Source organism: Raphanus sativus, unplaced genomic scaffold (genome assembly GCF_000801105.2).
Source record: "Raphanus sativus cultivar WK10039 unplaced genomic scaffold, ASM80110v3 Scaffold1316, whole genome shotgun sequence".
NCBI lineage: Eukaryota > Viridiplantae > Streptophyta > Magnoliopsida > Brassicales > Brassicaceae > Raphanus > Raphanus sativus.
The window spans coordinates 11,964-18,004 of record NW_026616628.1 but is presented as its reverse complement, the minus strand read 5'-3'; the positions used below and the strand labels follow the sequence as shown (position 1 = coordinate 18,004).

At 28.5% G+C, this 6,041-nt stretch overlaps 1 long non-coding RNA gene across 1 annotated transcript; it reads right to left on the bottom strand.

Moving 5' to 3' along the window:
* Positions 1-980: 980 nt before the first annotated feature.
* On the bottom strand, positions 981-2,994 carry LOC108846815 (uncharacterized). The gene is made up of 5 exons (XR_001948820.2): positions 2,856-2,994; positions 2,686-2,731; positions 2,108-2,219; positions 1,736-1,790; positions 981-1,169 (listed from the first exon to the last, which is right to left on the bottom strand). It is a non-coding gene; the product is annotated as an uncharacterized LOC108846815 (long non-coding RNA).
* Between the last annotated feature and the right edge of the window lie 3,047 nt (positions 2,995-6,041).

Sequence of the window (6,041 nt, the reverse complement as noted above, 5' to 3'; positions counted from 1 at the left end):
ACAAATCAATTATTTAGCAAAAAAAAAAATAGAGGATCAATTCTAAAATGTGTGCTTCCAGCACAAAATGATTTTTAGTGTAATTAAGAAGTCAAAATATGACTGTCCATATGATTTTCTTTAGAAAATAGTTATGAAAATTAAACTCTGAATGTTAAAATCACATCGTACCACAATCAAGAATTAAAAAGAAAACTTTTATTATATATATTTATATGGTTTTGTTATTTTTAAATTCGTACCGCAATCGTTCATGTTACCATTTAAATCCTAATTAGTTTTGTTTCGATGAGTTAAAACAACGAGAAAAGAGAACCATGACATAGTAATCCCGAAAGAGAAAAGAGAGCTATGACAGGCTTTTCAAAGATACCCGTTAACAGAAACAAATAAATTGCCAGCTCTGCACTATTTCATACTAAATAATATATTTCCAATTATTTGTTTTTTGTTCTTTTCATGAAAACCTCATTTTCATCTCTTCTCACACGCAACGCGAGAACTAGGCTTGTAATATTTATTCTTTTCATTTAAATACGAATAGGCTATTGTCACACAAGATTACTTTATATGCTTATAAGATATGATTTTTTTTTTTTTTGAAAAAGGGCTTATAAGATATGATATTACAAAAAGTTATAAATATTACGATAAATATGGTGGCTTAAAGAAAAGCTTTTGCTGGCTTGATAAATACATCTACTTCACAAGACGATTTTGTCCTCGATCGTGGTGTTTCTTAGGTGGCATTTTCTCTAGTTTATTCCTTTTTGTTTTCATTTTAGTGAGTCAAAAACTCAAATATGTATAAGTGATCTGCCAAAGAAACAAAGTCAGTAATCTATACTATTAAAACACAAGGTCCTTTTTTGAGGTGCCCTTGGTTTTTTAAAGTATTTACAGCTCTCTGCCATTGGTATATATTTAGACTATGCTTTTGATTAAATATTTTGTTTTCTATTTACGTAAATTACAAGATATTCTGTGATCAAATATTTGTTGGATTTAAACGATTATCCTACGTTAACTGATTACAAACAGAATTTTGATACTCCAAAAACTGTGAAAAATATGACTTACAAAGCAAATATGAAAATAAAACAGAGTCAGAAATCGCAACATCCTCTTCACATCTTTCTTCTTCACCCGTACATCATCAATATTTAAACCTGTCATCGTTTTTGAAGTCGGACAGGTTCAATTGTGCTAGCATAAATGATGAACGAACTATCTACAGGTGGAGAAACATTTCAAACAAGCACATCAAGCAGGCATCACAAAGAATTACTATGGCATAATTCATGCTGCCTTTTGCTGGAATATTTTTATGCCATGGTTTCAATTCGATTTTCAAAGTTTTCTCAAACTCGGAAGTTCCATAAATTTTGGCAAAGAAACAAAATTTCGAGATATTTTTACCTAACAATAGCCAATAATCTAGATCGTAAAATCCCAGCGAATCAGATAGTCCCATATCTTCACATATCAATAATATAAAATCAAAACAAGAAAGCCTGAATTTTGGTAACTGATGGTCAAGATAATAGATTTTCCTAAACTCAAGGCCTCTATTTTATAACTAAATTGAATGAGAATATTATAATCGATATGCCTTTACTTTTCTTATATATATTGACCATCTAGGTTCAAAGCAAACACGACATTTAGACTCAAAGCAAACATGATGTTTTCTATACGTTCTCATATAATGTCTTCTAAGAAAAAGATAGTGTACCTTGATGAGATTAGGCCATGGGAAACAACTTGATTCAAACCAAAATCATACACACCTGGAAATGCCGGGTTTGGTGAGACCTTAGGGATCATATTTGCAGACAAAAAGGTAAATACTGCGACATTTTAAGTTTTCAGTTTACTATTTGATTTAATGAGATCATGAATAATGTTTTACTCTTTATACATTTAAGTCGTGCCATCAAATCGAACGAGTTTACGGAGAGAGAAAGTCATCGGATCCAAGATGGAAAACAGATAAAAAAGAAAAAAAGGTAAGATCTGATTTATGTTTTTTTTTTCTTTAAAAAACGTTTAAAACGAGCAAGAAATGAGAGATGAATAAGAGAAACATATGCAACATTTGATTTACCTTTAAGGATCGGTTTAAGTTCTTCGGTCGGAGATAGCCTTCTTCATCTTTCTACGAAAAATTAACCTACCGTTGAGAGAGAGCTTTTTGTTTCCTTTTGTCGTAAAGTATCCTGAAAAAAAAATGTTTCCCATCGGTTCATTTAACCGGCTAGAGCCCAAATGTTTTAATAAGTAAAAAATCAAAGGCCTAAACAAATAAACACTTACGTAATATATAATCATTAAAATATTATATTTTTTAGGATAGATTAATTTATTTTTTGATTACTTAATAGAAATTATATAAATTTATTTACATATGATACAAAGTAACAGGTAAATAATATAAATTTAGGAAATAAATTCTAAAATAAATTTAAAAGATAGAAAAACATTTTTACCCGGAAAAATATAACTAGATTTAAATATATTAAATCATTTTACAGAAATTTTATTTTTAAAAAAAATAAGACAAAGAATATTAACTTCATATAGAGAAAAAAATTTAGAAAAAAATTGTTAATGAAACGTTTTACTAGAATAGAAGATAAACCTTTGGAGTTTTCATATGTTGAATACCAAATCGAACTACCTCACCTTATCTTTCTATGAATGCATCAGATTGGCTTTGACTTTATCAGATCTATGAAGTTTAAGCCATTAGAGAGAACATGCAAAAGAATTCAAAAACCAAAAAAAAATGTTAAGCAATACGAGTTGTTCAAATATATATATCAAGGGTGGAGAAAATAAAGAGTAGGATATACATTGGAGATGATGATTAGTCGAATCGTTGAAGATCCCATTTCCTTTCTTCAATCGCCATATGGTACTGTATTTTTTTTATAAACAGCAAATTTGTCAGAAACATGTAAAAATAATAATATCTGGAGTGTATTGGTTAAAAAAGCAAAACAATTGACTGGCTATTGCTAAATTAGTTTAGTCGGGCTTTTTTAAATAATAGAGTCCTTTTAAAATTGAGTCCACCTTCATAATTTTCAGTTCAAAATTATAAGCCAATATTAGTCTGGCCCATTATCACGCACCTTCAAAATTTTATATAAAAATTAAAATAATTGAATTATAAAAATATAATCATAAAGTATTGATATTGAAGCATCTATAAATTATTCTTGGAATTTAATTTCAAGATAAAAATATGTTATCTTATATCCTACAAAAGAATAATAATCATACTAAATTCCTAAGTTATATTTACAAAATAAATAAATATTATATGTGTACTATGTAATTTATGCATAATTTAAAATTCAAAAGCATAAAAATCATAACTTATCTTCATGTTTTTATACAATATTTTTTTTAACTTAAGGATAGTTGTCACTATGTTAAAAACTTGAAAAACTTCTCAATTATGTCACACATCTTCTAATTTCACTTTACACTAGAAAATACAATTGAACTATGTACTTATTGATATATTATCTAAACAAGAAACAAATTCCGCGCTTTCGAAGCGCGGATAAAAACCAACTATTTAACTCGGTATATTTTCAAAACATGAGTTACAATCTAAATGTGTAACTCGAATTAGTAAACGAACCAAACCTAATTTATTAACGACAATCGATCTCAACCCGGATACTCATGTCTAAATACACTTATGAAAAATCGAACAAGAGCATAAATTTAAAACAAAACCACTGTCCCGCCCACTAAAGGGCGGGTCAAAATCTAGTTTGTCTAATTATTATTAAACACCTTTTCTGAAATCCTCATATAGATATTAATATCACTTTTTAAATATTTTTATGATGTAACTTCTAAGTTACCTGTTGTGATTTTTAAGTATAAATACCTAAGTAAATCCCATCACAGTTTATAAATTGATCATTTGAGCGGCAAAGGCAATTTAATGCTACTGGTCTGTACAACGCCCCTATAAGTGGGTTTGATAAATGAAATATGCAAAAAATATTAATAAAATAATTTACATGTCGTGCATTGAATATAGTACACGAAGGTTTAATGCTAAATTCTAATAATAGCCTGCTTATGCTTTAATGCTATTGTATAGCTTGTGATTAATAAATGTTGCACGAAAATTAAATTTGATAAGAGTGACATTTGGGAACATGAGTGAACGTGCTTGAATCTGCATGCCTTGACATTTTCGGGAAAAAGAATTAAACCATATAATAATATATCACGTCAGAGGCTATTGATAAATGATCATATCATATTAGAGGTAGTCCGCCTTTCATTTACTCGATGCTTCAATTTCAAACTAGATTTTGACCCGCCTTTAAAAGGGCGGGTATATTTTTGGTATACATTTTTCCCTAAAAATTTAATTTTTATATTTGTGTTTTAAATTTTTATTATTTTTTTCATTTTTCTGTGATAGAATATGAGTTCTATAATTAAGCTTCGGGTTAATGCTATACATTATGCTTGAAACATACTAATAGAACAAAACTAATTTACAAAAAAAAAAGAACATAACTAATTGTAAAATTATGACTGATGTCCATGTGTATACTGATTCGTTTCTAGTTTATTTCAGAAGAGTTTAAAGGCATTGCTTGAAATAGACTCCTAAAAAGGAAATGATGGCTGTAGGTTGTATGAGCATTGTTGAAAATACGGATCAACAATATTAAGTTGATTTTTAACTAATGGATTTAGATGCATTATTTTATACAACAAACACATATTTTGTATGATATGATTATTTTTATTGATTGCTTTGCAGCTCCCAACATTTCTAATGAAAGTAAAGGAAAAAAGAACGTACAGAGATTCACTTCTTTGGCGTTCTATTCGTCTCTGTTCCTCTTGAACTATCAATAACAGTAAGATAAGACGCTTCTTCATGTTCTGATAATATTGGTGATATATCTCCAACCTGTTTTGAAAAGTTTGACATCAGACATATTATTGATTTTTATGATAGTAAATGTCATAAATTCGTTAACCTAGAAATGGATGATATAAAGTTAGACAGATATGCAGTGTAGATGGGAGTTAAGCTGGCTTCAAATAGCCTCAAGCTCAAAATATTAGATAATGTAGATGGTAGTATTTATAGTAGAATGAAAAGTCAGTGACAGTACGGATATTCTAAAGGAATATATCCTCGCTAATGATATATTATAGGAGCATATCGCTTGAAAAATATTTGGTTTAAGATTCGAAAACATTTTGGTTATCGACTGGAACATAACTTTGCGATCTCACGTGATCTTCTGTGATTGAAGTCGAGAATATCTCGAGTAAACTGGGTATCAATTAATTGTAAAGCTATAAACTGGACCTTATTTTAAACAAATACATAGCTTTTTAGAGTTTGGACCCATTAAAAAAATTAGCATGCGTTATATAATTCAAAATTTGTCGTATATCAATACTAACATATAAATATAATGACTTAAGAGGCATGGATGTATATTTAAATTGTTCAGAACAATATGCTTGGCTTATATCAATTATATAGTTTCGTATTTTAGTGTTGATAGCATTAAAATAATCTATCAAATTTTCATTACACCAATAGGCAATAGATGAGACTAATATGAATAGGGGTCCATTAATATTGGTTTAACAGGTTCACGTAGAAATAGGTGACGTATATATAAATGATAAGCTAGATATTAGGTAGTTTAGGTGGTCCTTATTTTATTTCCTAAACTATCCTTAATGAGATTTAATTTTTAAGATAAATCTGATGGCACAAAAAATAATATACCATGAAAATTAAGGGCAAATTCATAAAAGGGATCCTGATTTAATTTTATTGATTTAGAGTAAACGTATATTTTAAGTAGTACATTTAACAAAATACAATGTACATATACATACATTGATCATTCGTTTTCCTCAACACGAAGCAATATATGATAAATATTCCAAATAATCTAAAAGTATACGAAAAAATGTAGATAATAAGTTTGTCTTCGAATAGTGTGTGTACAAAACTCAAAAGTCAA